Here is a 26,597-nt window from a genome sequence, read left to right as displayed (position 1 = left end):
CTTTCTATTGCAGCGTACAGGACAGCTTTAAAGAAGAAATGAGAATTTCTGACTGCTTTTGAACAGAATGAATTTTCACAGTTGATCTTATCAAAACAGTAGGAATACAACAGAGACGAATCACACAAGCAATTTAGGTCTCACCATCCACTTCATTAGGGTTTCTGCCTCTAACATTTATTTTAATTGCTTGTCTCCCTGTTTTTCATGTTTAGAACTTGGAACACATATTCCTGACTTACATGCCTTATACCTCCTCTTATTCATAGTTCATTCCACATATTTATGCTAGCTGACTTTTCAAACTGTTCCTAAATAACCTCACTACCCAACTTCTTCTCACCTCTCCCCTTAAGAAATTAGAGTTCAAACATTTCATCAGAGGCAAACTAAAGAGAGAAAAAAAAAGTATTTCCTGAAATTATGCAATTAAGTCATCTTTTAGAGATTCCTACTGTCTCTCTCCAAGATTTGCTACTGATGTGCACCAAAAATAAAAATAAAGATTTCATTGTTTACTCAAATTTCTATGAATATCTAATATCTCCTTCAAAATGCTTATTAACAAATGTATTTAACTTGTTAGCACTTATTTTACAATCCAATATTTCTCAGTATTTAATATGAAATAACTTCCTACATTACTTGCTTTTCTGCCTTAGTTTTTTTTTTAATTATACATGCCAATGTGAAAAAGCTCAGCCTCTGCTCCTAGACAGTAGTCGAAAAATAAACAAACAAAAAGGGACTAAAGAAATTTCCCAAGCAAACAGATAAATGTTTGCCTTTTTTGGCTTGTTTCTATGAAAACTACTAAAGGTTAGAAAGAATCAGTGTAAGTGAATTACAATGAATTGCTTGGTCTATTCTCACTAAACACCTTCCACAAAATAAATGTAAAACAATCTGAAAATGATAAAAACTGATTTCAGTAACAAATGTTGTTTCTTCTATTACACTTACAAATGCCTAGGCAACAGTGCAGACACAAACCTAACTAAAGCTGGGGAGCAGCTAAAGGCACAGCTAATTTCCCTTTGGCTTTACTACTTTCTTTGGGGTTTTCCAAATACTTTGTTCCTGTAGAAATCTGCTACTCCTTTTACAGCAACTATCCCACCTGGGCTTTAGAAACATGCACTCAGGGAAGATACATGAGATAGTGCAGATCATTACAGCCTTTTAAACGATCCAGTGTAGGGAGATTTTAAGATGATCTGGTTTCCTTAGTAGTAAGGTAAAGACCACATTGAGAAGACCTTAGGTAGAGGTGTTTGCAAATTGCCTCTGACGGCACATGCCACRGAAAATAAAATGTGGTGTTGAATAATCACCATGCACTGAAGCAGTTTCCATGGCAACTGTTTATTTTTCATCAAAATATTAATGAAGGAAAACTTAAAATAACTGGAAGTACTGGCACGAGCAAGAAAGCGTGGCTAAACCAAGCTCCCGTGTGCCAGCTCCTGCTCCCAGCTACCCAGCCTGGGCAAGCTCCCCTGCGAGGSAGGAACGTGGCACGAGCTCCCTCTCCTCCAAGTGAGCATCTCGGGACCAGATGGAAGCTCTGCCCCCACACAAGCCCAGCCTACAGAAAGCAGGGGGACCTGAGGCTCTGAAACCCCACTCCTGTTAACTATTTCCAAAAAAGGAGAAAAATAAAACAAAACCACACACTGACACGTGCAATAAAGAGGATGTCTCTAAGGTGAGATTCTGCTTCACAGTCTTCTCTGTGCAAGGTCAAAGTTGATCTTGTCTAGCCCTAAGAAAAACTACAGTAAATAAGCTATACTTTCCTGAAGTACTCAATTTTGAAAAGCAGAGAGAAGAAATAAATCACTGAACCACCAATAATTCACATGTCCACAGCCATCTATTCATCAGCTCCCTCATTTAAAGAAACACTTGGAACAGACCTTCTGACACACATCAAGCATCTCTGTCCTTGGGTGACACTGCCTGACAATCAAAGAATTTTATGCACAGATAATAGCAAGTAACACTTCCATTTGGCAATACAATTCATATATTTGATAAGCTTTAATGCTGGATGCTATTTTATACCATATGCCATAAGCAGTATTAAATCCTTACTTTTTTCAGCATAGGTTCAGTTCATCAGACAATCCCCATGCACCACTGAAAGAGAATTAAGACAAATAAGTATTCAATGCACAATTTACTATCTTGAGAGACCTCAACATATCTTGTAGCTCTCTGCAACTGGAAAAAAAAAACACTCTGTTTAAGATCAATGAATTCCAAATATCAAACTCAGTATATCAAATTCTGTGGGCTAAATTGACAGCTAGCATAAATCTGTGTAGTTGTACTGGTGTTAATGAAGCTCTATTAAATCTTTTAAATATATGACACAATGTAATGTCTAGTATTATTTAAATCATGTTAGTATAGCAATATCTGCTTATTTATCCTTAAGGTTTCAGTAGCAATATTATTCAGAAGAAATCAGAAAAAWAATATTACTAAGGATGTTACTGTTTCATCCTTTTTCCTAGAAAATAAATTGCTTTCAATTTAAAGTATCGTTTGCCTAAACTGGAGCTATTCTGGTTTGTTGCATCTTCCTCAGTTCCTCCTCAYACTATTCCAATAGCATGGTAATTTAAATAACACAATATTTAAATATAAATAAGTTTACCAAGATGCAACTTCACATTCTAATAGCGAAAAGTTGACATTTTTTGTGACACAGGCAAATGAGTTTAACATCTCTCTCTACTACAACCAAATGACAAAAATCATATTCAAAGCTATGAAATGGGAATAATGAGAATTATGCTCTCTCTTTACAGAGCTTTGAGATACATGTATAAAGAGTTATTTATTACAGTCTGGGAACAGTATTTCAATTTTCCCTCTTTTCTTCCCTGGTTTCAGGGAGCTGGGAGACCTGGTTTCTACATTGCTCCTAAAGGCTGTAATTCACTCATGTTAAGGAAAAAGAAAAAAGTACTTTCCCCAAGGAAAGGTCAGAGAGTTTCATCACGGCACAGATGGAAGGAAGGGAAGCCCAAGAGGGTTCTAACGCCCAGCAGAGCCTGTGGTTGCTCGAGCAGCCCCGAGCTCTGCCCACAACTCACTTCCCTCGCTCAGAGGACACGTCCTGGGAGAGCTTCAAGCCTCCTGCTTCACCCTGCCAGTCACTCGGCRCTTCCAGCTCTTCTGGCTTTCTCTTTACTGAAATTCCTACATGGTTTTAGGCAGAAAAGTCTAACGTCTTGTTAGTCCTAGTCTTGTTCACCTTTAAGAAAGCTCTTCCCAAACTGATCACTGTGTGGCTAGGAAGCAAAAATCTCTATGTGCTATAGGATATGATGAGCTTATAATAAGTCATGTTTGTCTCCTGACACATGGGTCCATCTGAACTCATCTCATACAGAGAAAAACATCAGGAAAACCTTCTCAGGGCAGCAATGTAACACTTTTTGCATTGTGAATAGTAATCACAGAGCACCTAAGTTGTGCCTCTCGGTAGCACAACACGTTGTAGAGGTCAAAATCCAAACAGCTGCAAAATGATCTGATAGTTTCATAAAGAATCAGTCATGATACTTGAACCCAGACTTCTTTCTGAAAACATAATAAAACAAACTGCAAGTTAYGTTTTATAAAACTGGTAACTCTTCTGCGATAAGGAAAGCACCATTTTAACGCAGTCTGTTCCGCTCCCCGTGTCACTCCCTTATCTTCTGCAATGACAGAAAAATGAGTTCACTGTGCTTTTCATTTGAGTCATTACAGGAACGCTTCTATTTGCAGGAAACATAAGCAATGCAGCAGAGTAAATCTGATGCACTCAAGATACACAGCTACATAATGATGGAAACACAGGCCTGAACACCTCAGCTTTGCACTCTGTTCCCTTAAAGGCTCTCTAACATTTTCTGCATCATCCTCAGTCAAAGGCTGCGTGTGTTTTGTCCACATCTGACAGTTCAAAGCCGAGCGTACCATGTCAAAGCAAACTTCTGGAAATATCCTACTGCAATTTCACATTTCCTTCTAGGAATGAAGGAATAATCCTTTAAAATAACGTATTGTTACATGTATAATACTTGCTGAACATATAATACATATAAGAAGAGTCTCAAAAATAATATTAATTTCTGTCTGAATTTTCACCTAGATTTTCTTAATTATCCCTTTATGCCAAGAAATCTTCTTCCTAGTTTAAGGCTTTGGAAATTTCAAAGCCTACACTGCAGAACTTCTACCACTGTCCCTGCTGCAGCAGAGCTCCCTCATGCAAAAGCACAAGGTGTCAGTGCAGGTGCTTCTCTCACTGACCAAATGAAACGGCTCTGGCTAGACAGAAACTGGAGAAACGTCACCCGCCTGGGCTGCACCCTCGCCGGGGCATCTGCAGCACCCTGAGCACAGCCTGTGCTCAGCCCACACAGAGAAACATTCAAGCCGGGCTTTGAAGTGGGAATCTAAAAAACATCATTTCATAGCAAAGAAAAATCTCTCCAGCTTGTTCAGCTATTCTCCAKCTATTTCTTTTTCAAATCCTTTTAGCCTTACAGTAAACTGATAGAGTTATTTCTTCTTGCTGCTTCTTGCCTCTCTTCTCTGCTCCTCTTTTGCGCTGTTGTGTTGTTTCATAAGGCTTAGCCATCTTTCCCAGGTCCCAATCAATTTTCACATCAGCTACACTAATTGGCAACAGACTTGACACATTTCTTGATTACAAGTAAAACACTTAGAACAAAGCTCCAAACCTTTAAAAAGAGAAGGAAAAATGCAGCAAAGAAAATGTCCTCAATTAAGTACTCTCTTAATGGAATTCTTGGGGAAGCAAAAGGAGAAGGAAACCAAATTGTGAAAGACCACCCTGTTGTAGTATTATTTAAAACATCAGAGGTTTTATTTAAGAAGTTGTGTGTTCTGGAATATCGTCATTAAACTACTTCAAGCTTTTAATGATATATAATGTTTGTTCTACTGCCATACAAACTGTTCTTCTCCTCAGAGAACTCCAAAAAGGTAGATTCTTTCAGCAAATGTACTGTTTAAATATGCTTTTATAGACCTCTATCAAATTTGTATCAAAAAAATATGTTTTTTTGATTTGTTAATAAGAGTAAATGCTACAGAGAGAAACTGTGAAGAATCAGCTTTGAAAATTTGGCATTTCATATGCATAAAGATTGTCTCTACAATATATCAATGATTTATACCGTTGAAAATAGAAAAATCAATGTTCTTTTTTTTTTCTTGTAGCTTAGAAGCATCATATTGCTTTGGGAATGGTATCTAATTTTCCATTTTAAAGTGTTCTGATGTTTTGCAATTATCAAAAAATTGTATTGCATTATAATTAAAACTGGTTACACAACAAAAATGAAGCATATAGATTTGAGAAAGAAGTTGTTTCAATCAGTTATGAGCAAGTTTTGCTGATTTCTGCTAATTTCTTAGAATAAGACCTGCAAGACCTGGCTTGTGATTTGGTAAAATTCTGTATGAAGAGCTAAGACCCTGCAGCGTATACATACAAATAATCATTCAGGTCACCTCCTGCTTGTGAGATGACCTAATTTTGCATTGCTTGTCACCAACAATCCTGAATTTAGTAAGGTGACAACCTGTCCATAAGAAAATTAATGGAAACAACTACCTCAGTACATGTAAGCCACAGATTAGGTATCGATAGCTATCATCATTAATTAAGGTTCTCACTGTCTTAGTGCCACCTCCCCAGGGTGATATCCAAGGACACAACTCAATACCCACAAATATTCCTTTTTAAACACGAGGAATATAAAACATTAAAAAAATAAAATATTTCTACAAATTTTATCTGGCAATTATCTTACCCCCCCACCCAAAACAAAAAAAAAAAAAAAAAAAAAAAAAAGGAAAATTAAAAACACAACACAGTGCAATGAACCCAAGAAGAGCTCCTTCTCTGATAGATCCTTCCTTGCACAGTTTCTCACTCAAGCTTAAACTCCAATAATATGAGTACTCTAGCTCAAGAAACAGATTTTTGCTGGTAGGATATAGATCTTGCCACACAGCACTTAGCAATGCTTGCTTTTGATATGTAAAAACAAAGCAAAAGTTAGAGGAAAGAGAAGGATAGCACAGAAGCCAGGTCACTGTTCACCAGCGCTGTCTCTGTGCAGAACCGCTCTGATGCTCCAGTTGAATATTTATATATCCCTGTAGAGAGGKAAGGATACAGCAACACAGGCACTTGGAGTTTTATGATGAGGAGCTGCCTGTTGCATAAGGAGCAGATGGTTTATGTGTTCAGAGGGACATGTTCTCGCTGTTCACACCTCTGGCGGAGCGGCAGCTTGCGATGGCTCTAGTTTATTAGGAACTTGATTTCATGGCATATTTGCAGTCTTCTTTTGACAGTGTTTTCCCTCAATAACAAAAGGGTGACATGGAGCAAGAAGAGTGCCTCTATTATTATTTACTATTTCTATTGTCTCCGTGCTGCTTTTATCTCCCTCAGAGGTGCAAACAACTAAACAAAAAAGCCATTTGTCCCCAAAAGATTCTAGTTCAATGATGAATTCACATATATGTCCTGCATGCCTAAACATTTTCCTTTTTCAGCATTTCAATTCTCACATAATTTCCTTCTGCTGAGCATCTTTCCAGGCAGAAGGAACAAGGCAGAAATTCACAGCACAGGGATAGTCTATGGTTAAAAAATAAATGTATTACTACCAGGCCTCATGTATATCAGGATCCAGTTGGTCACGTAACTCTGTGAGTTTTAGCAGTGTTGAGGAAGAATAATTAAAATAATAATAAAGTGCTTAAAAATAATCTATAGAAAATCTAGCTTTTGCATTGATTTTACAAACCTAAATTTTGTGGGGCAAAAGGAAGCAAAAGGAGCCCATCAACTGTCTAACGCAGAGAAGCTCACACTGGATTCTGTTGCTCTTTTCTTCCATCTTTTACTGCATAGACAACACACAAGCAGCACTAGCAGAGCTGCACACACATCTCATGCATATATCCAAGTTTAAACTGGAACTCCAACATTTGGATGTAGATTTAAATTTCCTGAATTTGCAAAGCTGAACCAGGAATCCCATGAGACAGGCTGGTTTTGGGAGACTGCCAATCCAAAAGGGATCATGCAATGTTGTGACTAGGCAGTCTCGCAGTGTTCTGGTTTTGGGTTGGGATTTTTTTTTCCCTCTTTCTACATCAGTGGGGACTTAGGAGTGCAGAGGAGTGTGAAAATGAAAAATTATTTAAAAGGCAAGGAAATCAAACACATTTTTGCAACCTCAGAAGTTGTTTTAGATTAAGCTAGAATTAGGGCATGGGRTCCGAGTATGGTTTTATTTTATCCAAACCATTGAATTTCCTTTTACACAAGAATGAAAGAAGTGTTTGAAATAGAAATTACCAATATATTTTTTTCCATACCTGCCCAGTTCATTAATCAAAACCCATATTCTGAGAGTTCTCTAATGATTACTACGGCCAGAATTGATAAAAGTCAAGAAGAATTTTATTCAGAACTATGTAAGCAGATATTCTTGAGGACTCAGTTTTGGCTGGAGCTTAGTTTAATTGAAGGCTGGTTGAACAATTCTTACCAACTTCTACTGAGACACATTATTATTCCTGTCCTGGATACCACAGTAAACTCTGTCACTGATACATGGAGTTAAATCATTGGGCTTCTTCAAAATTCCTTTAAAAGTTGTATAATTTAATTAAATGACATGTTCTCGAGTTTCAGCTTTTTAAAACCTCCATTTATAATTCTATAATAGAACTTGCAAGACTTATGAACTTCTGCTAGAATTATACCAGATGGTTGATGGAAATCCAAAGATACATTCTCATTTTCCATAAAATTCTTCAAGACTTTCCCATATTGATATCAAGCAAATGTTACTAATCTTCCCAGTTCAGAACTGTTCATGTGCATCAGACAGCATTCAAACAGTACTTAAAGAAAAACTACTCTACCAAGCAGGAAGAATTCCTTATGCTACCACAGACTAAACCAGTCAAGAGAAAGGAGAAAGAGTGACCTCTCCTGGAAACATGGAAAATATATGTATCTTCCAGCTATAGCTGTTTTCTATCAGAAACAGAAAGGGGCTGGAGGAAAGAATCACTTGTCCTTGAGCAAGTTAAAATGTTCTCAAATGTAAGCATTGTTCAGCAGTCTCCTAAGAAAATTGAAATATTCATTGTGTTCAAAAGTTCAATAACATAACGCAGGAAATAGGATTGTAATAAAGTTTGGTAAAATTTATGAACATAATTATTAGCATAAAGCAGCTAATATGCACAGAAAATGCTTTCTGTTGGGGGTTATGCGACCATTTGGTCTAATTATTTCTGATGTTTTGACTATCAAATGAAGAATATGCTGCTTGTGAAATGTCAGATATAATTAGACCAAATAAAAACAGAGCATGAACCTCTGAAAAATGCTCTCATATCCATTAAAAAGAATTCTTTTCCTAAAAGCCATTTATAAAGAAGCAGAGACATTGTACAGGTGGGAAAGCTGGCACACAGGTAAGGGACAAAGCTTTTGAAGTCAAGTGGAGGTACTTAAGGGAAGATTACAGTGAGATAATAATACTTTGTGTTTTGCTCAAGGTTTCTATTTAGAGATCTTTTTAAAGTGTCTTAAGTATCGAATTCAGGGATAAARCACCACCACATACAGTAACAAAATAATATATTTCTCTTACCAACTTCTGTAAACAATGTGATTTTGTGTTAAGTTAAATAATGTTTTACCAAATCAATATTGGAGCCAATTGAAGTTATAGAATATTTATATGCAATAGAGTATATTGAACTATGGTTACACAGTTCAGGCAAACATTGAGACTTGCTTAGTGTTTTCTACATCGATATGATTCTCAGATTGCCTGGAGGACTCCGTTTACTCTGTTGTTCCCTTAAGTCCATATCACATCAATGTCTCATTTAAGCAGAAATTATGTTCACCATTGGCATTACTTTATATGGACATATTTCCTAAGGTTTAATATACAAGCAGTGCAATACTTCCACTCCCTCTTTGGCTGGGCACACAAGGTTATACTCCAACTTGTACAATTCCAATTTGCCTTTTATAAACCCCGTGGAGGTCTTCCGACAGTAACTTTCACAACTAGTTCACTGAGTTTGGGGGATTTTTACAATCGTTCCTTAGAGTTTAGGAACTAAGTTTCTTCCTTGCTTTAGCTTGGACAGCAGGTTCAGAAACCTGCATTGTGGATATAGTCCAGCCATCTGGACACAGTTCTGGACTACAGGACCTGCAGAGATCCTCCCAGCCTCACCCATTCTATGACACTGTGACACTGCAGTGCTGACAGGCTACGCAATTCCACTCAGAACTGGAATTCCCTGACACAACTACCCGGATCTTCTGAAAGTTGTCTGGACAGTATCTTTTGCCTCTTAGATGACTAGGTTGGAAGGAAGTTATTCCAGATGCATGGAAGTCACAGAATTGTTCCAAAAGAATAAAGTAGCAAATCAAAATGTGGAAAACRAATGCACTCAGATTGTTACCATTATTTTTTCCCACAAATAAATCCTCTCTTACAGTCAAAACCATCTCCAGGCAAACTTTATAGTGATCAAGTCCTGATTAGTAGAGAAATCTGTACAGCGAGGTTTTCTTTTTTTTTTTTTTTGGGGGGGGGGGGGGGGGGGGGGGGGGGGAAGTAATATGAAGATAAAGAAATCGGGGAAAGAGGAAAACAAACAAACAAAACCCAAAAACATTTCCTAATGGAAAAAATATTTTGAAACAAAAATGATTAGTGTTGCTGGAAATCTTTTGAACATTGTCCTGTCACTTCATAAATCTCCTAGTTCAGGTCACAGACGAGCCAATTCCATCTCTTCAAAGCTCAATTAGAAAAACTCCCTTAACACACATTATTTAGGTGTTCTGCCTGCAGCTACGAAAACCTCATTCAAAACCAGAGGCCTCCAGAAGAGCACGTGCGGCCGCTTTGGAGCTCAGACACGAGAGGGAGAGATGTCAGCACGAGGCTCACAGGGCACCTACTTGCGAGTGCACTGGATACCTCTGTGACTCTACGGCCTTCTACTGGCAACTGTATGTTACCATTTACTCCAAAACTGCTAGAAGTTAAAAATGAATATGTCATTCAACCCACAGATTCCAGGCATAGCAATCAAACATCATTCAAAAATTATTTTAAAAGTTAAATAAATCAGTTACAGCTGACAGGAAGTATATAGATTGATACTGCTGCCATCACCAAGAGCTGCAGCTAAACCACATGAAATAAAACACGTTTCATTAAAAACAATCACTCAAATGCAGTATCAGATAAGAAAATGCACTGCACGCATGCTAACAATTACAGGCTGCCAAGGACAGCAAGATCTAATGCAGGTCCCTACTGATCCCAGCTGTGATTCCTACAGTGCTGAGAGCCAGGAGAGACTGGAGAAGAGCACCCCAGTCATTTGTAGTTGCCAGAACAAAAGTTATGCCCGGAGGAGCGAGGGCTGTCTGAATCCCAGGGCTTTGGAGATGCCTTTATGGTGACACAGCATTCAGCTTTGTCTTTTCCCTGTAACCAAAGAGATTGTCTGAGTTGGGTCATTGATCTTCACTGGTAATTTAGTGCTCTGCATCTCTTTAGTAACCAAAAAAAAAAAAAAAAAAAAATCAAGATATCAGTACAAAACTAGGCTCATGTTCTCGCATCATTCTTGCCATTCTATATAAAATGTTTGGAAATAACATTGCTAAACCTATGCTCTACTCTTGCTTTATCTTCGAAAGTTTTGTCTGTGATTTTTGCTACTTTTGATCAATGACAAACTAATAGATTTTTCAGTGAAACTAGTGTGACAAATTTCAGTACTCTTTTGTTCATCTGGCATAGACATGGAATCTTTCTTTTTTGTTTGGTTGGTTTTATTTCAGTCCTAGCAAGTAATAAAATAGGCAAAAGGTAGGATTTATAAAAACAAGAATAGAACAGATAGAAGAGCTGGAGAATTATCAGGAATATCAAAATATTTTTGAGAATTAAAAAACATCCTGCTATTCAGGTAATTTCAGATCACCTAAATACACACAGATGGACCTCTTTGAGCTACTGCACATTAAATTTCAAGGAAAATTACTTCTGTTTGCCCCCACTGCTGCTGGGCTCACAGAATATTTTGAATATCAGATTTCAGATGTCTCTTTATTTAAGGAAATGATTCAGACGGCTCAATCCTCAGAATTTCTGAGCTTAATGGCCACTTAGGATATCCAGAGCTCTATACAAGGTGAGTAGGATTAGGTTATAAATGACTGACAGTAAAATCAAAGATGATTCCTACAGTAAAAACACCCTCTGCAATTAAAAAAAAAAAAAAACATACACTCATCTAATAATATTACATTACYGAATTACTGCTAGCTATTCTATTGGTGAGCTGAGGACTAGCTAGGATAAGAGACACTTCCTGAGCAGAATTGTCGCAGACCGATGCTCTTTCTCACTCCTGCTCTGCAGCACCAAGGCTCTCTCAAGTCTGCCCCAAGCTCTGTCCCAGAAACACACACAGGACAGAGGTAACACTGGGGAAGAACTGTCACCAGAACACAAATGGTAGCACAGAGCTGGCCTCTTCTGCAAGCTTTCTCACCAGCRTTAATCTTTCATATCAATTCAAGGTACAAATGAATTATTTCATTTGTAAATGAAATAATTTGTAAAGCTGGCCTCTTCTGCAAGGAGCATATTCAAAGGTGAAGAAAACCACACAAACTACAAGGAGATTACCATTTTCAAGGTTGTGTTAAACCTAGGAGAGAGTGGTCCTCAGACATGAGCAGATCCCCTAAACATAAAGAAACTTGTCTTTACTGTAGAACTTTTTCATAGAAAGTCTGTAAAGAGCACAAGGTAGCTATATGGCTCATAGTCAATACAAGCGCTGCATCAACCCTTATGAAGAACAGCAATATCATGAGCTTTACTAACCAAGAAAACTGGGTTGTTCTGTCCTGACCACCATCCCATCTGCTCTGGCACAGAACAAGGAGGGAGCTCTCAAAGTCTGGAAAATGCTTTGTCTCACAGCATTAATTCAGTCTACGATTACAGCAGCGATGAACAGATACAGTTGTAGTTCCCTTTGGAAAGTAGGTCCTCACAGTTAAACTTTTCTTGGTCTCCTGCACCACCAGGAACTACGCACCAGGCAAAGCAACTCCACCCTTTGCCCAGTAGCTTGGATTAGTAGGAAAGCGCCTTCCAGTTAACCATAAACTCCCTCATTTCTCTMAATGAGTCGCGCGTTCTGGGATCTTCTGTAAATGCTGATTTACACTGGCCTTTGTAAAAGGAACAGCCCATCTACCTTAACTTGCTCATCCCTAAGACAAGAATAATACTGATATTCGGTGGATGGTAAGAAGTTAAACTTGTTAGTGGATATAAAATACATTGTGATCCTCAGCTGGGAAGTGTATAAGAGCAAAATAATGTCGTATTTGTTTTGGCAACAATAACTCTATTTTTAATTTGGCAGTGAATAATTGGAAATTGCCTGCCAAAGACAGAAGGCCAAAAATAATAGCCACCAATGCCAGAAGAAAACTCAAGCAGAAGAACTGATTATTTAATCACAGTAACTATTTTCATTTAATGGATCAAATATTTAAAGTGTATGATGGAAAGGAGGGAGACAGACACACTTGAAAGCATTCATGACATAAGCTCTGCTGCTAGCAGCCCACTAATTGGGAGAAATTAAAAGTTTTCTGCCATATTTGCTGGACCACAATTATTTTTATTTTGCTGTATTSATATTTACCACCTCATTGAACTAGGGATAACAAACTCTAAAACCAGAGGCAACAAAATGGAGGCTGCTTTCCCCAGCTCAGAATCTGATCTCAGTTTAAGCAGACAGATAGGCAGTCACTTTAACTATCAAGAATTTATGTTTAAATCATGCACTTGCCATCTAATTTATTTTTTATGAGGAATCAGTTTAAAAACTGAAATAATTCATTTGTACCTTGAATTGATATGAAAGATTAATGCTGGTGAGAAAATAAAGTTCAAAAATAGACTCTCTCTTAGAACTTTCTGCTTAAAATTATACCCAAATCCAGCCAGTTACATTCTGCGCTCAAGCTGAATCTGCACCAAGTTTTCCAATAACTTCCCAAGAAGGTTTTATTTAATCAAGAACAAGTTCCACGGAGCCCCAAAGGTCACAGTTTAGAGAGATTACCTGACCTAGACTTTGTATAAAGCAGATGGCTCTGCTTTATGGCAATTAGTAAGCAGGAACTGTGGTATCTGGTTATATCTTCTGATTCTCTGTTTATATGAAGTTATGTGAAACTGGAACCTCTTTGAAAGTCAAGCTGTGTGGAAACCATTTAAGACTATTTCATTTCTAATTATAGGCTTGATAAGGCCATTTTCATGCAAGAGCGGGATCAATGCAGAGACTGTCAAACTTCTGAACATCCAAGCAGTCTGACTGCTTAAAAGGCTATCACTAAGATAACCCTGACAGGGGAAATGGGAATCTCACTTTGAAGAGAACGGAAACTTTAGCTACAAAGTTTAAGTTGATCTGAGTCCATCCTTGGTGCAGCATCAGACTGGCAACAGCAGTTCWGAGCTGATGCTGTTTTATGTGAAGTTGCAAAATAATTACCAAAACTAGAGCTTGAAAACATTGCTTCTGTGSTCCTTTACATTTCCTATAGCTCTCCACCAGGATAGCTGTGGTGAGAAACTTAAGGGGCCTTTTAAAATGACTCTTGCTGGGTTCTCACATAGATGGAGGAAGGGCCAAGTTTGCTAGTGCAGTTATAGAGAGAAAGTGTTGGGGTTTGGGGGTTTTTTTTTGTTGTTGTTTTTTTCTCCCCAGACTTTTAAATACTTTCAGGCATGTCTGGCTTGTCAGCTGCAGTAACATGCCAGCTCTGTCGTAGCTGGAAATCAGCCATAACCACTCAAAAGGAGGGAAATGCACCGGATTGTCACTAGGCCTGAGCTAATGTCTCTGGCCCGTTTGTGAGGCGCATTAGCTGCGGCTGAGCACGGTGCCAGGCCGCCTCCTCTGTGCTGACGCTCCGACCCGCTCCCGCAGCGGCCGGTTCACAGACGTCTCCAAGCACGGCTGGGAGACGTGCACAACTGACTTCGGTTAATGATGCAGCCATGTCCTTAACCCAGCTGTTGGTGCTCTGAGCACTGCATCTTCCACTCCCCGTTTCCCAGCTCCTTGCAGCCTGTTAGGCTTGGGCGAACTTTAGATTCCCATAAGACAGTAATACCATTGCTGTGCACAGCAGGGAGGCTTTCGTGCAATAGAAAAAGCATCTCTTCTCATCACAAATCATAGTTTTTCTTTTTTCTTTTTTTTTTTCCCCCCCCCCTCCTCCTTCTCTCCACAAGAAAACAAAAGATGAAAAAGCCTATCAGTGGCAATTTAGTGAGCTTTATGGATGGAGTAAGTGGGAGGCTTTGAAAACCCAAATTGCCTTTACTCGCAGGTCTAGAACATGCAGTGTCTGTATGGTTCAGATCTTTCCAAGCAAGCCAATGTTTCAAAATACAAAGAGAAAAATATTTTAGAACTCTACTGATTTAAAATATCCTTTTACATCATCATATATCAGTGCTTTTAAATGGATTTCAGTAGAGATGGTGCAGAGACGATTGAGTTCTACATATTTAAAAAAATACACATTTAATGAAGAGCATGAAATGTATTCATTTAAGCTGAAAAATATTCTGAGAAAAAGACGCTATACATCTATAGAACTGCTACTGTCATACAGGAAAGCAATGGCATGAATGTATGTTTTATTCAAAATAACCAGTTATCTAATAATATATATTAAAAACAAATCAACTATAATGATGTTTCTACCAGACTGCTACTRTCCACTACACTGAGAGATTTAAAAGACACTGCTCAAAGTGATATCCTGACTTAGCCCCTCTGACAATTGATAAGATTGGCCTAAAATTCAGAAATTATGTCTTAAAAATAAATATAACTTTGAAAGCACATGGAGATTAACACTCTCATTACCTCTTAAAACCAGTTTCTGTTATCCTCCTAGAATTACAGGTATGTTTTCCTGGTCTTAGAGTTCCCCTCATTTGCTTTATCTGATTATGAGCCCATTGGGAGCAGCTGCTTATAAGTACTCAGTGGGAAAACTTCCTCTGCAAGGGTAACAAGGAGCTCTCCATTAGGTCTCAAGAGACTAACCTAGCCCTAAGTTTTTGCTTTCCAACAGTATTTATGTTAAAGATCAGCTACTGGTAACGTCACCAGGATTCTCAGGTGAGATACAGAGCAGCCGAATAGGTAGTTTCATGACACACTGTAAAACAGGCAACATCTGCATCTGAGATAAGCAGAAGCATTTCAGCATACTTTACTYTCAAAGAAGATAATTGTTTCTAAAATTTCATCAGAAAAAATGCATTTCTAATGTCAAGAAACAAAGATAAATGCCGTAACTGTGTGATGACAATCTATGTGGTCAACATGACTCAGATAGTTCCTGCTGATTTTCACTTTCACCTACCTAAGCCTCTTGCAAAGTATATCAAAGTTTCAAACCAAACAATGAAATTCAGTTCTGGCCTTCCTGTAGTTCCATAYATCATTATTTTTGTATCATCACAGAACTGGCCATACAAACACAACCCGAATTAGTTGAGTTACTTCCATTTAACAAGTTGTCATCKCTAGTTGAGTTATAGCAGTGAGCCAAGGGTGCTCTTAACCCACATCCTTTGCAAGGAAAAACAACTTTTAATAGTATATTTAATAATCATTTAATCTAATATGGCCTGCTTTACAGATAAGGATGGTCTAAGAGCACATGTAGAGATGAATTATTTGAACAAATAATATATATAAACAGATGCATAGAGCACTTTAGCACTTTCCACCTTGCAACCAAAAGCTGAGTCAATGCAAATCATCATAGTTTTCTTCCAAAGCAGCCAATCCTATGTAAATTGTGGGGGCTACATTACTCATTTTTACCATCCATTTCATATAAGCAAATCTCAGTTAGCAGCATTTCTCCTGCAACATCTACATAACCTTTCCTAAAGCCACACTGACATGAATCTTTTACTCTCTGGTAAGTTAAAAATCTCTTCAGTCATTCTGGGCAAGGGCAAAAGATGAGATTTCCTCGCAAACTTGTGCTCAGTTTGTTACACTCACTCCTGCCTTTTGCTTTTTAACTACTGTAATTATTTTATATTTTCATGTTTGTACAATTCTTAGCAGGCTAGGTACAAAACCAAGGTCTATCAYACCTCAAAAAATCAGAAAATAATACTACTGATGAATAAGACACAAAAATAAAGTCCCCCACACAAGCTGGAGAAGTATCCAGGGAGGAATGTAGTTGTGGGTTAACAGAAATAGAAAAGGATAAAATACCTCATTGATTCAGCAGASAGAAAAATGAACACAGCTGCAATGCTGCTATGATAACCCCTCTAAACATCTGTAGTTCTTCACCTTCATATACAAAGGTGCACACACACACACACACACTGTGCCATTGCTTTACTTCTCCTGACACCATTTTCTTCTCCTTTTGACACTATGAGCTTTTCAAAGCAAAGTAACTACATCAGATTTTCAAAAATGCCAAAAAGATGCAAATAGACTTATGGAAGTCAGCCCACTCTGACAATTACATGCCCACTAATATCTGTAGATATCTAAAAGACTTCCCTTTYTTACCATCCGCACATTCCAAACACAGAACATAAATGCTGACTCCACAAATAGTGAGTCTGCCAGCCCTTAAGCACGTGTCCTGCTTCCTCCTCTCTGAGCATTCCCACTGCTGTCCTGGTGACCTGAGTCAGCAGTGCTAGTTGGGYGATAAGGATATTCAGCTGCTTAAATACTTGCAGGCTCAGGGACAAACGTGGAAACAAGCTAAACAACTTTGATAATGGGATTAAAGAAAAGGGGAGGTTTAAAATGGAAATTGCAATCAGGACAAAGTTGTGAGCTGATTGCCTTCCTTCTCCCAACACTGCGGGCTGTTGGRGGCAAGACATGTGGATTAATTGAGCAGAAGATAAGTTAAGGACAAGCAACATGGCACRGAACTTTTATTATGGAAGGTCAAACTGGGTACAGCCTTTACTGCAACTTAAGGAGTCTTGGCTGAAGAAGGCATGAAAGCAACAATATATGCTCAAGAACAGAGAGAGCAATAAAGCCCAAACACTATAATGTCCAAAGGTTGTGGGTATCTCTTTCAAGGATAAATGTTCATTCTAAATAGCACCAATTTTTTATAAAGCCTTGTCAAGAAAGTTCACTAAGATTTTGCACATGCTTGAATTAATTTGGAGAAGACTCCAAAACTGATTTAGGGTAAATAACTTTTAACTTAACTTTTAACTAAAAATACTCCATTTTACTTGGCACAAACAAAATTGAGTGACCTTGCTGAAGTATTCTTCAATTCTGATATTAATATTCGGTCTTTAACAGTGTTTCTAATTGATAACTCTGAATTCAAATGATCAATGCAATAGAGTTTGGCAGGAGTAGAAACTTCTTTTCCAATGGAACATGCCTTCTCTATGTAAAGAAAAATAAAATTTCCAAAATTCTTGACAAAACAAAAGATTAATGAATACTTGATTCTCAATCACTGAATCAATCAAGAAAATACATATATTTTTTAAATTTAGCCATGTTAAAACACATATTGTATTATTTCACACAAAAAAAGATACATTATCTAAATGCTAAAATTGTCACTCTATTAAAGCAAATTAGTTTAGTTTAATTTTTCCTGTGAAGGATCAGAATATGCACACATTGCCTAACTTCAAAAAAAGGGAAGCTTGTTTTGTTTTAATCCAATATATTTCCTTTATATTCTCCTAAGTTCCATTTCTATCAGGGAAGGAAAAAAGAAAACTCACCTTAATTTTATAAATACTTCATGGCAATTTCTCAAAACAAGTAAGGTTCTACTAATTTCCTAGCATAGTTCATGCAGAAACATGGGCTATTATCTTTTCGTTATAGTATCATATTCTTGCGTAGTATGTTTTCCTTAATTATWATTAATTTATTATTTTTAAGATACTAGGAACTACACAGCATGYAGAATGAGCAGAATTCCTTACTTTYGCTCCTGAACTGGTGCTAAATAAGATGTGACAGACCTTACATAGTTACTCGTTCCATGCTGAATACAGTCACAAAAATGCAACTCAACRGAGAACAAGCTTTGAGGGAGATGTCAGCCTGAAAGTCTCTCTCTATTGAGCCTTCAGACACTTCTCTGTGTGCCTAAAATGTGGATCCTAGCAGGCTGGGAAGCAAACAGCTATTATTCTAACAATACTGTGACCATTAGTCAGTCAGTCTCAACATATCCATAAGCGCTACTTCTCTAAGTGCTCTCTTTGACGCTTAAGGCTGGTCCAAACCTATYTGATGAACATTAGGGAATTCATCTATCAAAATACACAGCAACTGAACCAACATCAGCCTGCTGCCTGTGACAGATGAAGTTAAAACCATCTCTGTAAATAAATCTAAAAGGAGAAGGGAAGGTCACAAAACAGGGAAAAAAAACCTTAGAAAGAAAAATAATCTGTTTTCCCRACTCCCAGACAGACAGATTTGAATACTGTGAATTGTCTAATTAACACTGCTTATTTATACTRTTCATTTCCATACACATCTGCAGACTTCTGGGTTCTGGAAAGGATCATCAAGTGAAGTGCAAAAATACCTTGAAAAGATTGTACATACTGCTTGATTGGGAACAAGACCTAATAGAAAGATTGCAGGGATGCTTCCTCTCATGAGACTTCCTACCTAGCTCTGTAATTTCATATTAACATTTTTCCACAGTGTAAAAGTTGTWCTTAAAGTGTAAGAACCTCAGATGCGATAAGATTTCAAAGAATTTCCAAATGTTTCAGTGCTTCTCCTAACCAAACTTAATTGTTCTCTGTTTTGTGAAGCACTCACACAATGCAAAGGTAATAGTAATATTTCATGCTCTGGGAAAATGAATGCAATGAGGGTTTAACAGCCAATTCATGGCAAATGGACAGAAAACAGGGCTGAAAGCCAATAAAAGAAATTAATTGGAAATTAAAGAAAATATTAATGGAGCACTGTTGCCATATTCCAGATGAGTTTTATGTCTTATTCAAAAATAGAAGCAAAGGGCTAGTAAGCAACAGCCTAGGGAGGAATGACTGAGAACTGACTCAGGGCCCTGAATCACCTACACATTTTACCATATGTGAGTTTTCCGTAATGGTTGCTTAGCCAAGAACTGACCAACCCAAAATTTCCCTCAGCTTAATAATATCTGACCGAACATAATCTGAGGTGATACATGATTGAGAGGAGAGCAAGCACTGCAACTCTATCTCTATAAACCCTTTTTTTAAGGACAAACAATATTTCCCAAGAATTGATGAACCTCTTCATTTCAGCAAGACAGAGTGGTCACTGATATATTCAGCGTTCTCTCCTGTACAGACCTGTTCCACACACGAGGAGTGGGACTCGTGCTGTTTGGCCTCTCCACAATTAGGATGCTTGTCCAAATTGTCTGGATCCTAAAGTAGAACAGAATCCAAACTGTGATTCACTGGCCTTTGGGCAATTTAATAAGTAATCACACACCTAATGTCCATGTGCTGCTTCTCACTTGTCCAGGATTAAAATACAGTCTTCCCAGGAGTAAACTGACACTCTCCCAGGAAGCGTAGAGCAGTTAAGTAATACTTACATACAAAGTCAGATTAATAGACCCAAGAAAGCAAGCACAAAGAAAAACAATGCTAAATGCTCATTAGCACACCAGACTTCAGCACCACTATCACTTTGCCTGGGGCTTTTTTCAAGGACCATATAAAGACTGTAGCAAAGAGACCAGTAGAAAAAAATTGCAAGGACATCATTGATTCAACAACACTCCTGCTAGTTGCTTAAACTTCTTTCCACTCCATGAGCAGGATCTGTACTGATTCTCCACAGCTTTACCCTTTGGCTTTCCCAATCCTGCCTTACTCATTCTTTGCCCATACCATTAACACCAGTCGCACAAGCCGGTCACAAGGATGAGGGGGATGCAGGCTCACAGGCACTGATTGATGAGGCACTTCCTAAGCAAGCAGAAGGGAGTAATAAAGATGACCTTAAGCCATGATTTCTGTGTTCTTGACAACTGAGACACATACACTGTGCAGGTTAGCTACGGGCAGAGGCAGGAGCAGCAGATGTTAGTGATCGATCAGAAAGTCTTGCTCAAATTGAAAAAGTGATTGTTCAGMTCAAGTTAGAGGAGAATAAGGAAAAATTATAGCATTAGAACTGGATGAAGAAATGTATTTCATTTTATTGGGTGCTTATTGAAACTAAAAATAATAAATGTTTTCCCTAACCTGCAAAAGGAAGAAAAAGAAGGGGAATAAAAACGTTAGGAAAAGCAAAAATCATGGTCATAAAGTACTCCTTTTGAGGGATTTTTAAAGAAAATAATATTTGGAAAGGTGAGATTAGAATAACAAGAGGACTCTGACTTTGCAAAAAAGACAGAAGMGACCTAAGTATTTGTCTCTGCTCTGTAAACAAACGAGGAACTTCAACTGAGAGCTGATACAATACACAGACATAAATTCTCCAAAGACCCAAGAATGGAAATAATGTGATGTCATCTGGCTCTCCATGATACAGGAATGATATTTGTGGGCCAGCTTGAAGAACAGAATAGTTCCACTGCTATTTTCCCATTTGTTTTTCCATTTAAAATCCTTGAATGTGATCAGCGCCTCCAGCTGCTTTAATCCTTAGACTTTTTCAGTGCCCAAACAAAGCCATTTCACACAGTTATATACACAACTTACCACCAATGATCTCTGACCAAATGCTGAGAAAAGCAATTACAAMAAGTGAGTAATAAAACATTTATGATTTAAAAATAATAATAATTAAAAAAAAATCCGTCACCAGAAAGAGATCTCTTATGCCATTGCACAGACAAAACTCATCTACTCACAAGCATCAAGACAATTTGAGCAGTAGCTGTTATCTAGTCCTCTTTGGATATAATCAGAGATATTTAGAGGACCTAGAAAACTAGAATCCACAGCAAGACCATCCACATATAGRAACAGAAACACAATCCAAAAATTGCTCTACTCATCATTCTAATTTAGAAACATGATCAAATCCCTACAAACACTTGTATGTATGTACAACACAAGAGAATGCCATTTGGTAACCAACTGATGTGGCTGTAGACATTCAGCAGCAGCAAAGAAATCCAATGGACACTTTCCATGTGTGCATTTTAACAGCAGAAACAGAAGTTTCTGCTTTCTACAGAAATACAAAATGATCTATTTGTTAGATTGAGTTTTATAGAGATCTTGGTTTATTGTGTGGTCCTATGAAATCATTATTCTTGTGCAATAGCTATTTTCTGATCTCTCTCCAGAAAGAAACCCAGGAAAGTGTTTTAATGGCTAGAAAGAATGATCAAGATTTCATCATGCCTTAATTTATGCCCTTATGTAAGAYGAAGGATTCCTTTAGCCAACTCATTCATCTAAATTAAACTGTGCCCAGCAGAAATAGTGTTTTTCCATCTGAAAATGAGAAACATGCATCTTAAGAATATCATATAAACTGATTAGTTCAGTCTTGTTTCAAAAAGCCCAAAGCACAACCCACTTCTACTGAGTTTTGATCTAACAGACGTGACTAATCATTGTTGGATCACCTTTTATTTTTCACTGTAAGAGTTTTAACACTTCTATGTTCCGGCTTMACATGTCCAGCCAAAACTAGAGAGCAACAACTCATTTTTCTCCAGATATATCCAATACAGTAGTTTCACATTTAGCTATACTCTCAATGCTACTCAAAATAACCTATATTTATATGTGATTTTTATTTGAATCACTCCTCTCTTCACACCTATTTTTACCTGTGTCTCTCCTTTGCTTTAGGTAGAACTACTCCCAGTTTTACACTAACATAATTACAGAGAATCAGGCTTACGAGCTTTACAGCTAGCTCAAAGGACTGTCTTAAAGCCTTTGAGAATTAGGTAGATGAAAGTACAGTAAATGCATGATTGTTATCATTTTGGAGGAAGCATGGTATTTTCGAGAAAGCACTCTAATGGTGTCCCATGGGAGCAGTTCTTATYAATCTGTAGAGCTTGGATTTCTTAAAGCTCTGAGTTTATTGGCAGTTGCCACCATATGTAATCTGTAATTTTTGAAACAAAAGACTACGTGTGTTTCCCAAAGACATTCACTCTAATCACTTACAAATTTAACAAATTTAGCACAGAGGCATTTTCTAAGCAAGATAAGCATCCTCACCACTAGCAACACTAGCACAACAAGYAAGTTGAAAAAGCGTAGATAATCTATAAAATCAGTAATGCTGAACAAGCCTATTAGTAAGGTTTTTCATCCGTTTTCCACCTTCCATTCTTTTGAAATTCAGAATGGAGTCTGGCTGTTCTGCTTGGACAGAAGCAGCAGCAACGCTTCRTGAGAGCCCAAAAGGACAGAGAGCTCTAACCAGGTCAACAAGTGAGAGGAACTGCTCCATGGAGCTTTAGGAGAGTGGGAAGAGGTGCACCCATCACAGCAATACTACCCAGAAAAGTGGGTATCTCCCAACAGAAACCAATTGACTATCAGAAATGGTTGGACAGCAGGGAATAACCCCACATCACAGACTGTGCAGCTTCCTGCTCAGCCTCRCCTTGGTACTTCCACACAAATGCCTTTCAACTTCTCTTCTAAAAGAGTAGCYTTATTGCTTTTTTCATTATCTGCACTGATGGTGTCAACTGAGAGCAAAGTTTTCATTTCCCTTGCATTTCAGCTGMGAAAGGCTGCATTTATTTTTCTAGAGCTCTGGTAATATTCCATCTATTAGACTCCATGTATGACTCATTGCTAGATCTAGGTCAGCCTCTTACCCCCCACTCATTGCAGATATCAAATTTAACTGATTGAATTTAGGCTATTCCTATTAATTTAACACTTTTTAAAAATACCAACAGCATTTTTTTTGTCACAGTGCAGCATTTTTAAAGGACTTCAGCAGTAGAATTACCATTTCATAGCATGAGAAAAGCACCTAAGTGAATTAACTCTTCCTCTTTATGATAAAGTTCCTTTCCCTCTCCCTTTAATAGAAGTCTTAAACAGAAAAAAAAAAGTTTTTATTACAGGACAATGAAACTAATTAAAATGTAAATGAAATGTAGTACTTGGGGCTTTACAGAGCATTTATGAGATCATGTAAGCATCTCTGGCACGTGTACTTCTGACAGCATTTCTCCTCAGAGTATTTCACCATTGTTTAGACAAGGTTACTTAATATGGTACCTGCCTAATGCTGTTCAGTAGGTTAAAGGCTTTATTCTATTAGCCTACATGGCTCAGTTATGAGGTTTCTGAAGGCTTCCATGACCCAGCAGTAACCTTACATTTGTTATTAGTAGTTGGAGTTTACAATCTCAGAAATATTATTGCACCCTAGTCTGCAGCCTCATATAGAGTTTCTTGTAGAGACAAGGGGTCTGYACACAGACTCTGTGTAAAGCTCACCAAAAAGCACAAAGCTCCTTTCTTAAAATAATCTTGGGAGAAAGTGTTCCCAGCAGATGGAAAACATTGTCATTTTAAGGGAAACATTTGTCAGCCTTTTGCGTTGCAAGCATGCATTTAAAATGGAGGCAATTCTTTTGTAAAAAATTCAACTCAAGTATTCAATGTCAGGCCTTCTCACTCTCCAAAAATCAATAACATGCCAACAGCATATTCAGTCAACACCATTTATTGTCCATATATAAAAGAAAGGACTGACTTTTTAACCCGATGAAAGCAAATTAGATTTCTGTTAATCCTGAGGAGACCTTTGTACTGCCGATTGATAACATTGCCAGAAGCAGATCCAGAAAAAGCAGCATTTCCTCAAAGTGGGAGGGAAGAACAAAGCAGAGCAAGCCCTGTGACCACGGGAGCCTCGAACCTGCTCTCAGCTCTACCAGCCCCTTGGCCTGTGAAGAGAKGTTAGGCGGTAGTTCCAGCGATTCCCAGTAAAAGCCCCAGAATATGAACTACATATGATTAATAATAGGTTCTTGTTGCACTGTAAAAAATATCATCTTGCAATCTTTCTGGATGTAATACTTATGACCAAGCTTCAGATCCTTCACTTTTACTCTGTTGTTTCCATCTCGATATACACTGTAACATTCTCTACTTCCTAAGGTGATTTTTTTCTAATCTGAAATATTATGAACTGATACCTTTACATTATGCAGCACAGCAAATCAAAGAATAACGTTGTTTTACTGTGAGGAACAGGGAGCATTTGTGCATGAGCAGTAAATATTTTGCACGTATTTTCCAGATATGTCTACAATATATGCTCACAGACACATATGTGTCTCGGTAAGCCTGCATTAGAGAAAAATGCTTTTTGATTTGCACTTAAGGAAAAACTATATTTTCTTTGTAGTATGCAAAAATACATATGCTGATCTAGTAGTGCCCTAAAAGAAGTTATACCAAATATGCTAAATCTATATCTAGGGGGAAATGAAATAGAGCTAGAAAAGTCCAGATTGCTCTGAACAAGGGTATGTTTGATCTGCATGTAACAGGAGTATTTTACAACCTTCACACCTCTACTTCGTGTTGATGGGCAGGCAGCTTAGACTTTGAGCTGGCCCTGGAGGAATTTAGTTAACGGAATGCATCCCTCGCCTCCGAGATGAAAAGCCACTTCCTATACTACATGATCTCTCTATGGCTTTCTTGCACTGCTGTCTGCCATTTCAATATCTGTATGTGTCAGAAAGGCAACTTCTCATCTCYGTATAGTCTAGAGAAAAGTGTCAAACTTTTCTAAAAGAAAAAAGAAAAAAGAAATAGCACAATGTATGAACAAAGGGTATATGTTAAACTTCATCTACCTGGCTGTGAAATTGTCAACTTAGTTTTAAAATAGTTAGTAAATACGCTGTTTTGACAACAATTCCAGATGACATCAAGTATCCATCATAAACTCAGTGTGTGACTAGTCTCCATGCTCRACAGTCACTGAGCTTCTCACTAGCCTGTTTTCTGAAGCTTTCAGTTCATACTGACCAGGACAGCTTGAGTAGAAAAGGTAAAAATTCACAGCCCTGGTAGTTACCTGGCATTAGCTGTCCCAGTCCCAGGCACTGCTTTGGTTTAACTCCAATAGCTTCCTTTCATATTCAGGCTCTGCACTAGGCTTTCTATGCTTCCTTAGCACTGCACTAGCATCTACAACAATTACAACTGGCCTCACTATATTAGACACAGAAGAAATAGCCTCCTCTCCAGAAAGTTTATGATATTAAAAGCCAACAGGACTGAAAAATAAGATGATTATATATCACACAAGACTTTGAACCCCAAAGTTCTGAGTCTAAGTTCTAGCCCCCATCATACACTCTCCAATTACAGAATTAGATTTTCTTACTATAATTTAAGTGTTGCCAATATGCAAAATCTTTCTAGTTACTGATTTATAAAATTTGCTTTTATATATAAATCAGAGAAATGGGTTACAGCAAMTATTTTTGCTAGTATATACAGACAAATACCATTTTCCTAGAGAAATCAGAGCCCATATTTAARCATGCTGGACATTTGCTCTTCATCCATTTCACTGACACGCTGGCTTTGCTCAGAGCTATAGAGAATAAAATTCTGCAGTCCGACAGCAATGAGTATCAGTCTACCAGCAACAAACCCATCTGCATAGACCTATGCTACCAGAACTACTGTAATGCCAACAAAAGAACAACATTCCTTATTTTTGCCTTATAATAGAATATTCTTTTTTATTCTACTCTACTTTTGTGGAACATCAAGGCCTTASCCAGAACATAGCCAAGTTGAGGGGAGCTTTCTTGTCCACCTCAAATCCTTAACTCAAACTCAAATCTATCAAAATGTACCACAAAAATCCCCATGAAAATTGAGCAGGAAATTGAAAAGATAACGTCAGAAAGAAAACTTGAAATATCCACTACAGTGTTCAAGTTTGGAATTAAGACTTTATCTCCAGAGAAAAGTTCATTTTCAGCACAACAAGCTATGATGTAATATTGTCTATTGCCCAGAGACGTCAGTTTGCAGGCCCCCTGGGAAGAGGTGTCAAACTTGAGCTAATCCAACAAAACGGAACAACTCAGTCAAGATGATGAATTTATTGTAGAAGTATTCAATTTAAACATTCAGGATGAATGATGAAATTAAGTGAAACAAGCTACACAAATACAGAGTCATTTTATTTAAATCTTGCCTAGCTCAGAGCACACCCCAGTGTTTTATGAAGCTTCAGTTATTTATTGATAATGGAGAATAACCAAGAAGACAGGAACTTTCAATCTTACCTCTTACAACGCACAAATGTGAGGTCTCTAAGTTGTTTGGGTCCAGGGCAGTCTAACCACTTTTCGGGAGAGAAGCCATCTGCCAAAT

General features: G+C 37.8%; 1 long non-coding RNA gene across 1 annotated transcript; it reads right to left on the bottom strand.

Annotated features, from left to right (window-relative positions):
• On the bottom strand, positions 1-26,597 carry LOC112947878. Its single transcript, XR_003249490.1, has 3 exons — positions 26,510-26,597; positions 2,098-2,142; positions 1-25 (listed from the first exon to the last, which is right to left on the bottom strand). It is a non-coding gene; the product is annotated as an uncharacterized LOC112947878 (long non-coding RNA).

The sequence above is a fragment of the Nothoprocta perdicaria genome, unplaced genomic scaffold (genome assembly GCF_003342845.1).
Source record: "Nothoprocta perdicaria isolate Ctin4 unplaced genomic scaffold, notPer1 scaffold_25, whole genome shotgun sequence".
Classification (NCBI taxonomy): Eukaryota; Metazoa; Chordata; class Aves; order Tinamiformes; family Tinamidae; genus Nothoprocta; species Nothoprocta perdicaria.
Note: the sequence above shows the minus strand (reverse complement) of the source record. Positions and strands in the feature narration are given on the sequence as shown.